The following is a 10,742-nucleotide window of genomic DNA, read 5'->3' as shown; positions in this document are numbered from 1 at the left end:
TGTTCTTGTGTTTGGTTAATGGAGATAAACATTTGGACCATCGATAATAAGTAACAACCAAGTATCTGCAGGGGTCAAACTCTGGGGACAGAGCAAATGGAGGGCAGACTCCACTCTTGTATGTTCTGCAGGTTTGTTTTTTTTTTTTTTTTTAAATTTTTATTTATGATAGTCACAGAGAGAGAGAGGCAGAGACACAGGCAGAGGGAGAAGCAGGCTCCATGCACCGGGAGCCTGACGTGGAACTCGATCCCGGGTCTCCAGGATCGCGCCCTGGGCCAAAGGCAAGCGCCAAACCACTGCGCCACCCAGGGATCCCTGCAGGTTTGTTTTTAGGACTAAGCACAAGCAGGCTCCCCACTGAACAGTGAATCTCAGGACCCCAGAATCCATTACCTGAACCAAAGGCAGAAGCTTAACCAACTGAAATACCCAGGTGCCCTCTGCAGGCATTTCTAAACAGTGCTGCTAAAGCACAGGTTCTGAGCTTTGTAGGTCATTTATGAGATTAGCAATTATGGTTAAGGCTATATTTAAATGTTATTAATGTTTAATCCTAGAATTTTGTACACTGGTCTAATGACAAATGCCAGTCTGGTCTCCTTGAACTTATTTTCCCCTGCCCCAACAATGTTAATATATGCTTAAAGATCATCTTAACTTGAGAAAGCTGGGATTTCACACTGTTGTAGTTACATTATGCTTTCTAAGCTTTGGTATTGACTTCTATCTCCAGTGCTGAACCTAGTGCCTCCAGTGAATAGAAAACCACAAAAGGGTAGGTTATTGGGAGATGAAACCACTGGTCGATTTTCTGGCTAGTTAGGCGTGCTTGCTTTGATGAAACAAGGAGTTGATGTGAAATGTCCACAAGGCAAGGTGGACGGACTCCAGTGAGCAATGTATGGAACTGAACCCTGCCAAGGACTGAACTTGGAAGCAGATCCTTCCCTAATCGAGTCCTTGGTGATGCATCCCTGCTGACACGTCATGCATACAAGAGACTGAACAGGACCCACTCAAGCTGTGCCTAGATTACTGATAAACAGTAAGATAAAATGCATTTCAAAATAAGATTGGATGTATTTAAAGTTAAATGTATTTAAAAAATAAAAGTTTTGGTAATTTACCCAGCAATAAATCTAGAGCATCAGCCAACTGACCTTCGTGAATTTGTCAGAACATTCAAAAACTGGCCCCTAACTTATATTTCCAGACCTGTCTTGTGTTCCCCTTCATGCATTCAATTTAAACTTCAAAAACTATCTTTTGTAGAATTTAAGAAAAGAGGGGAAGTGAACAGAAAAGGTGAAATCTGAGACAAACTGGCACCTTTATCAGGAAACAAATGGTCACTGGAGGGGGTTGGGTAACTGGGTGATAGACATTTAAGGAGGACATGTGATGTAAGGAGCGCTGGGTATTATATAAGACTGATGAATCATTGACCTCTATCTCTGAAACTAATATGTTATTTGTTAATTAATTGAATTTAAAAAACAACTCATCAGAGACCTTCAAACTGCAACTCAGGAATGTCTCAGATTGCCACTGCCTGACCCCAGTCCTTCTGAAGATATTTTGAACCCAATGTTGAGAAACCTCAACTGGCTTTTCCCCAAGCTCAGAAACTGAATTATTATTATTTTTAAGATTTTATTTATTCATGAGAGAGAGGCAGAGGGAGAAAGAGGCTTCATGCAGGGAGCCTGATGTGGGACTCCATCCCAGGACTTCCGGATCACGCCCTGGGCTGAAGGCAGGCGCTAAACTGCTGAACCACCCAGGGATCCCCAGAAACAATTTATAATTTGCTTGAACTATCAACTTTTGGATATATTTTTTTTTTTGCTTCCATAGAAATGGCTCTGATTAAATTACCAGATTTTTCACATCATATGGAGCTGACTTGCAGCCTCTCCTCTCAAAACATCCTCATATTCATCCTGTCCTAAGTAGTCCTGCCAATATATGATTGCTAATACATCATGCTGTGCATATGTAAATAATTAAAAAATTAAAACTCATTTGAGTTATTTAACTGGTAAATCTTAGCTCCTGGTAATCTTTGTTCCAGGGAATTTGTCAGTCCTTGGTTATTCTCTGGACAGTCATTATAGTAACTTCTCTAGTGCATTGTCTGCTCTTGAGGGATTTAAATGACTGCCATAGCCACTCACATGCCAGATAGTATCCACCAGGATCCCACAACTGGATCAATCAGTAGTAACCACATAAATGATGAATATGGTGACTACATGGCCCTTTAGCCAGAGACTCCACTAATGGAAAGACGAAATGTGTGATTGTTTAGCCTGATTACATCAATGGTGGTAAATGAGAATAAGGCTATACTGACTGGTCACACTCCCAGCCTACTGAAAGAATAACCAAAGGGTGGGGGTGGAGGGGATTGGTAAAGTAAAAAACAAATGAAAACTTTGAAAACTCCCTGAGTGGACAAAACCAGTGTAATCCTATAAACAAAGCTTAATTGTGCTTATTTTGTAAGACTAACTTGACCTGGGTCATTTCTTACATCCCTGAAGTCATAAGCAAAACAAACTTTCGCCCAAGGCTAACATGAAATAACCACTGCCCAACTGCCTATCATTTAAGAAAATTCTAGTATAACCAATATCTACATGTATACCAATATAATACAACCAGTCAATGTGAAGAGTAAGCAGTCACTGCTTTCTCACTACATAAGCTGCTTTATAACAACATGCCCCTCAGCGTCATTCCATGTTTTGGTTTGAGGGCTCCTGGTTTACCAACTATCTTTTTAGTGTGCACACAATAAACTCTTAACTACTAAAAAACAAAAACAAAAACTAGGGGTGCCTGGGTGACTCAGTGATTGAGCATCTGCCTTCAGCTCAGGTTGCGATCCTGGGGTCCTGGGATGAAGTCCTACATCAGGCTCCTTGCAGGGAGCCTGCTTCTCCCTCTGCCTATGTCTCTGCCTCTTTCTCTGTCTCATGAATAAATAAACAAAATCTTAAAAAAAAAAAAAAAGTATCCTTCACATTTTGCTCTTGTGCCACGTGTGAAACGATTAGCAAATCCTATTGGTTCTGCCTTCGAAATACATCTGAAATTTGCCACTCCATTGCTACCACTTTGCCCATCCAAAGCATCATCCAATCTTTGATTACTGGTCTTTCTACTACCACTCCCTTCTATGATCTATTACGCAGCTGGAATGATCATGAAAATCAAAGATCATGTCACTATCCTCAAAACCCCTCAGCGTGTGTCCACGTCATTTGGAGTAAAAACCAGAGTCTGGCCTGCATTATTTCCCCTTAATCTCTGACCTATCTCTGTCTCCTTCGATCTCTCTCATTCACCAAACTGTTCCTCCATCACTTGAGGATCACTCCTACCTCAGAATCTTTCTTTGCACCTGCTGTTCCCTCTTCCCGGAGTAACAGATTCTAGCCTCTTCAGATCTTTGCATGGTTCCTTCACTTGTCCCAGTCAGGTGTTTATTCAAATGTCACCTTCTCTGGGGAACCTATCTAAAATAATCTTCCCTACCACTTTCTATTCCCTTACTTTGTATTTTTTTCATATTACTTATCACTGCTTAAGTGATATATAGATATAGATACAGATATAGATATATACGCACATTGTATGTATATAGTATATTTGTTGGAGCCCTCTCACTACCCCCCACCCTCATTAAACCAGGACTCCGTGTACATAGCAACTTTCCCTTCTTTGTCTATGGCTCCTCCACAGCAAGTGGCACAGTGCCTGGCTTGTGGTAAGCCACTCAATATTTGTTAAATGAAAGAATGAATCACACACTTGCCTTGTGGCTGGACTGAGCTAAGGCACTTGACATGCACACTTTGTTACTCATCACAACCACCCTATGAGGAGAAAAACAGCATGATTCTTTTTTTTTTTTTTCCAAGATTTTATTTACTTATTCATGAGAGACACAGAGAGAGAGAGGCAGAGACTTAGGCAGAGGGAGAAGCAGGCTCCATGCAGGGAGCCCGATGTGGGACTCCACCCGAGGACCCCAGGATCATGCCCTGAGCCAAAGGCAGACACTTAACCACTGAGTCACCCAGGCATCCCAACCAACATGATTCTTATCCCAATTGCACAGATGAGGGAGTGGCACTCAGAGAGCCATGGTTCCCCAGCTCTATGTGATGAACTGGGTCACAAACTCTGGCCTGTTTGACTCCAAAGCTCCTCCTTTTCCCTTCCCAACATACTGCCTTTTACTAGAACAAGGAGTATTCTCTGGAGTCTCTGCATCCTCTGCAGTTTCCAGAGCTATTCCTTGCATACAGTAGGTGCTCAATAAGGCAAAAATGACCAAATGATTCCTTGAACTATCACTCACAAACTGGCAGCATGCAGACACAATCCATTCCTTAAATATTTATTGAGGACCTACCATATGCCAGACTCTGTTCTAGGTGCTGAGAATATAATGGGGAAAATTTTTTTGCCAGTGTGGAAGATTAACTTGCCAGTGGAGGGCTAGGAATAGCAAAACAATAGTATGTTATTTAATGTTAAATGCTATGGAGAAAACTCATTACAGTGGGGGAATGGGAATAGAATTGGAAATGGTAAAGGTGAACAGTTGAGCACAGAGCTGAAATAGAACCGGGAGTGAGTGGTGTGAGTATCGGGGCATAGTACCTTCCAGGCCAGTGCAAAGGCTCTGAGGTGAAAACATGCCTGTTGGCTGCTGTGTTTAGAGTAGAAAAGAAGCTAGTGTGTCTTTGAGTGGAAAATTGAAAGGTCTGGTCATAAGTGGATTTATTTTCCTTTCTGGTAATAATGACTATGGCTGAGTAACATCCAACCCTTTTGGCAGGGCATGATGGGCTTTCCAGTTCCCACTCTGGTCTGCTTCTCTCTTCTATGTACCTGTGCCTGCGGAAGTAATCATAGTAACAATGGCTAACATATATTGAGCCCTTACTATGTGTTAATTGCAGTTCTTAGCATGTAAAAAGACATTCTTTCAACAGCCATATAAGGTAGGTTGTATTATTAATCTCATTTGACAATTGAAGCAGCAGTCTCAGAGAGGTAAACAACTTGCCTAAGGTCAATACAGCTGGTAAGAGTGGCAGAGCCAGGACTTGAACCCTGTCAGTCTGGCTCTTGAGTTTGTAACCTTTGGCTTAATTACAGCCAATCACTTTTTTGCCGTCTAACATAGGAAGGAGTCAATTTCTGGCTCTTAAAATTTTAAATGAAAGGGGTGTCTGGGTGGCTCAGTCAGTTATGCATCTGCCTTCAGTTCAGGTCATGATCCCAGAGTCCTCGGATCAAGCCCCACATCAGGTTTCCAGCTTAGCAGAGGGTCTGCTTCTCCCTCTACCTCTGCTTCTCTCCACGGCTTGTGTTCTCTCTCTCTCTCTCTCTCTCAAATATTTTTTTTTAAAGTTCAAATGGAAAAAAAAAGTTCACATGCTTTTGCTGGAGTTCTTTGTTGGTAAGACACTTCTGAACTTAGAAGTGTCCCCAAATACCTGCTAGCTGAAGGCCAAAGAAGCTCCTGAGAGGGCTCCCATCCACCTTGTTTCTTGGCTTTGCTGTCACAGATTGCCTGAGCTCCAGGGCCAATGACAGGTCTCGGATGCCCAAACTCTGCATCTTGTCTCCCTAGCTTCAGTCCCACCAAACAAGTGATGCTTCACTCTCATTTTACTTCTTTGTCCTCCTAGCTGAGGGATGTGGCAAATAACTTCAGCTCTATAAGCCTCTGATTCGTGATTTGTGAAATGGTGTTCATAACATTATCTACTTCAGAGAACTGTAAGGTTCAACAAACTTGTGTCTGCAAAGCGTTCAGCCCAAGGCCTGGAAAACAGAAGGGACACAATTCATTATTGAGGTAATAAATAAATCTTTCTGCCACAGTGAGGTGGGAGGAGGTCTGAGTTGGGGAACTAGGAGCAGAATAAATGTGCTCATTGAGTGCTTGTCGCATGTAATATTCTATTGTTTTATTATCTCATTTAATCTATACCCCAATCCTGTTCTATCCTATCCCATTTATTTATTTATTCATTCATTCATTCATTCATTCATTCATTCATTTATTTATAAAGATTTTGTTTGTTTATTTGAGAGAAAAAGAGAGAGCACAAGCAGGGGGTGCTTCAGAGGGAGAGGGAGAGGCTGGCGCCCCCCCACTTTGCCCCACAATGTGAGGGCCAATCCCAGGATCTTGGGATCGTGACCTGAGCCAAAGGCAGATGCTTAACTGGCACAGGTGCCTCCTTAATATGTCATTTTAAAGGCAGGTAAACCAAAATTCAAGGTTAGCGACTTACTTGAGGTCATGCATCTTGGAACTGACAGCTGGGATTTGAACTCCATCCTGGGCCCCTAATTTCTATACTCTACTGTCCTCCAAGAATCTTTGCTCCAGACCCACACCAGATGCATGAATAGAATTGCAAATGTTTCTGGGAAGCTATGGAGAAAGATAAGGGATCTACAGATCATCTTCCAGAATTCCAGCCAGGAGGTGGTATTGTTTCCACGGTATCTCACTTTTTGTCAGCTGGGAATAGAGCCATTTTATAAATGGCTCTGAGTCTGGGATTAGTCCCTGGCTCCTAGCATACAGCCAGCTCTTAGCTCCAGATCTCCCACCTATAGAACGGGTATAACATTAACTTTCCTCTTGGGAATCTGTGAAGACCAAATGAGATATGTCAAAATGCTTAGTGTAGTATTTGGCAGGTTGTAACTAATGGCACTTGGATGGTTATAACTACTTGCACTGTATGTTAACTAACTAAAATTTAAATAAAACAAAAAGTGATTCACATCTCTGAGCCTCAGTTTCATCATCTGAAAAATCAGGACCTTAATGGATCCGCCCTTTGGGGATATTTTGAGGAGTAAAAGAACACATATAACTCTGCTTGGAACATGGAAAGAGCTTCTCAAATGCTTATTATTATTATTATTATTATTATTATTATTATTAGTTTCTTTTAATCTTTTTTTTCTTTTTCCTCCTTCTAGATTTTGGCTGCCTCAATCCTCATGATGGCACAATTGCCAGGGAAGATGGAACATGGGATCCCTTCCAGGACTTGCAGCTCCAGTCTGTGTCTGCAGAGGGCGCTATGTGCACACATTTCTCCAACTGGTGGGCGCAAACCTCCACCCTTGGGCTGGGAAAGGGGAAGATGGCCTGGTAGTGGCCTTGCAGATGGGTGAGCTTTCAGATCTTGCAGCTAGCACTTCTGGGGTTGAGTGCAGCAGTGAAGCCTGAGAAAGGGCAAATTCCCCAGGCCTGAAACATGGGCTGCTAATGGTGCCTCCACTAACTAGACTCATGCAACAAATCAACCAGAAACAAATTTACCCATGATCCTTTCAATCTAACACGTAGGTGATTTCACTTTCCCACATTGCCTTCTGTCCCCATTATGTTATCATAGTAGGGTGGCTACTATCAGCATGGTTGGAGCTTCCCATTTTTAAAGGAAGCCAGAAATCCTTACACTGCTAACAACAGATTCCAATTTTATAAACTGTGAAGACTTAGAAAATGCACATGTGCAGGCCTCAGATGGTCCGGAGGCTGCCAGTTTGAGACCTCTGCAATTTGAGCTGTATCCTTTTCAGCACCACTCTTCTTATCATTCTTGAGCCGGATAAAACACATGACATCCAGTCAAATATGAATTGCAGATAAATCACAAATAATTTTTTAGCATATGTATATCCTCTGCAATATTCAGGACACAATTAAAATTATTTGTTGTTTATCTGAAATTCATTTAACTGGGCATTCTCTATTTCTATTTGCTAAATCTGGCAGCCTCATTCCTGCAAGGACTTGGCTTGGGACAATGGCATCTGCTCTTTGAGAGGAAGCCTTGATGGACCTTGTCTGTTCTGAATAACTTTCATATTCTCTGTCAACTTGGATTTTTTTCCTCTAAGATTATCTGGGGGCGGGGGGGGGGATTGCAATTTATGGGTTTTCCCAACAGTTTCTAAACAGGCTTCAAACTCTTGGTTGGTGGAATTGGCAGGCCCTATGGCCCACCCTTTGGGCTCATCCCCTGATCAATTCCTCCCAAGGTCCAATGTTCACTAATTGCAGGTCTATTTAGAAAGCAACTGTCTTTTCTTTTATCTGTTAGTCATGGCAGAAACAGACCATCTTGGGCTTATTTATAACTATGGCTTTTTTAAAAAGAGAGAAAAAGAGAAATCTGGATCCTCTCACTTGGCAGACTCATTTAAACAAATGGTCCTTTTGCTAAAACAGACCTATGCCACAGGGCCACAGTTTGCAGGTGGGAAGGCTTGCGTGGGGGCGGTCCTAGCAGGTCAGATCTTTTTTTTTCTTGAATGTTAAAGTGGCAGTAGAGGCAGTCTGGAAATCTGACATCACTTTTGGATCTGCCCAGGTTGACCTGATGTTTTTACAGCTAGAGCAGCTATCTACAGAGTGTAGTGGTACTTGCTAGGCTACCGCAAACGTTTCACCTGTCCCACCATTGTCAAGTCCAAGCGTACCTCTCTCTAAGCCCCCTCTCTCTAACTCTCTATTCAAGTTATCCTTGTCATGATCATCATCTGTAATTGCCATTTATTGAAATATCCTACCAGGTTCCATGCTAGATACTTGACATGTTATAATTTACTCCTTATTCTACAAGAGAGGTAGTATTATTATCCCAACTTTACAGATGAGGAAAGTGAGTAAATGGCTCTGCCAAAGTCTTCACTTGCTCCTCACCCTAGGCTACCTTGTTCAGTGCTCCTGGAGCATAGACAATTCAAACCCTGTGCTGGGAGCTTTAGCAGCAGTTTGTAAGAGGGAATGTCAATTGAGGCTGAGCTAACCATTCCTCTGGTTTTACTTTGCAGGGTGCTTCTCCAGGAACTCCTCCACTTGACCCTCTTTCCAGGCAATGGTAGCAGATTCTTCCCTGGCATCTTCCAGTGTAAGGGGTGCCCCCTTCTATTTCCAGCTCCAATGTTCCTTGCTAGCCCTGTGGTTTCCTTATATTCTGTGCACAAGCTTGTGGTATTCTCTGATTATAATCTGCTGGAATTGTTCTATTTCCAGTAGCTGTGACTGGTACAGAGGCAGAGCTGGGATTTGAACACAGGGACTCCAAAATAACCCCTTTGCAAGTGGCCTTCCAGAGCTGTGCTCAGATTGCTTCTGCCAGGCACTGTGTCTGCCTTCCGACACAGACCATGATCTGCTCTCCTCTCTAGCATTTTCCCACAACTGCAGGAAGTGTTGTTAAATGTATTTTCTGTGCCTGCCAGTATAATGACCCTATTAAAAAAAAAACACACACACAAACTGATGCTAGTTTTACATAACTTGTTCTTAGGAAACAAGCTCCTTGTGAATGCTTGCACCCCCACCCCAAGTGCTTAATTAGAATCATTTCAGAGGCAAATCATTGAGCTGAGCCAAAGAGGCAATGAGAAGGATAATTATCCCTCAGTCTCTGCCCTAAAATAGTTCACAGCCAAGTTGCCAACTCCCTGATTAATTTTTCAGGCTAGAATATCATGGGGGATGAGACTAAGCTTATCTACATGTGGTTTCCAAACTCTATCCTCACATTTGGATATCTATATCTATATCTATATCTATATGTTAATCAGCACTCAGAAAGCAAATAATCCAATTAAAAAATAGGCAGAAGACATGAACAGATATCTCTCCAAAGAAGACATACGGAAGGTCAATAGATACATGAAAAGATATTCAACATCACTCAGCATCAGGGAAATGCAAATCAAAACTACAATGAGTTATCACCTCATACGTATCAGAATGGCTAAAATCAACAACCCAAGAAACCACAGGTGTTGGCGAGGGTGTGGAGAAAGGGGAACCCTCTTGCACTGTTGGTGGGAATGCAAACTAGTTCAGCCACTCTGGAAAACAGTATGGAGTTTCCTCAAAAAGTTAAAAACAGAACTACCCTATAATCCAGTAATCACACTACTGGGTATTTACCCTGAAATACAAAAACACTAAATCAAAGGGATACATGCACCCCTATGTTTTATTGCAACATTATTTACAATACCCAAATTATGCGGGATCCCTGGGTGGCTCAGTGGTTCAGCACCTGCCTTTGGCCTAGGGAATGATCCTGGAGTCCCAGGATCGAGTCCCACATCAGGCTCCCTGCATGGAGCCTGCTTCTCCCTCTGCCTGTGTCTCTGCCTCTCTGTCTGTGTCTCTCATGAATAAATAAATAAAATCTTTTAAAAAAAGGAAAAATCAGTGAAATTAATTCAATAAAGATTTGATTTCTAAAAAACAAAACAAAACAAACAAAAAATACCCAAATTATGGAAGCAGCCCAAGCGTCCATTGATAGATGAATGGATGAAGATGTGGTATATATACGCAAAGGAATATTATTCCGCCATAAAAAAAGAATGCAACCTTGCCATTTGCAAGAGCATAGATGGAGCTAGAGTATAATGCTAAGTGAAATAAGTCAGAGAAAGACAAATACCATATGATTTCACTTATATGTGGAGTTTAAAAACAAAATAAATAAATGGGCAAAGGAAAAGAAAAGAGAGAGACAAACCAAGAGACAGACTCAATTGTAGCAAACAAACTGATGGTTACCAGAGGGGAGGTGGGTGGGGGGATGGGTGGAAATAGGTGATGAGGATGACAGAGTGTACTTATCATGGTGAGCACTAAGTATTGTATAGAATTGTTG

This window comes from Vulpes vulpes, chromosome 14, assembly GCF_048418805.1.
Source record: "Vulpes vulpes isolate BD-2025 chromosome 14, VulVul3, whole genome shotgun sequence".
NCBI lineage: Eukaryota > Metazoa > Chordata > Mammalia > Carnivora > Canidae > Vulpes > Vulpes vulpes.
The sequence above is the reverse complement of the archived record's forward strand: the minus strand, read 5'-3'. Positions refer to the sequence as shown.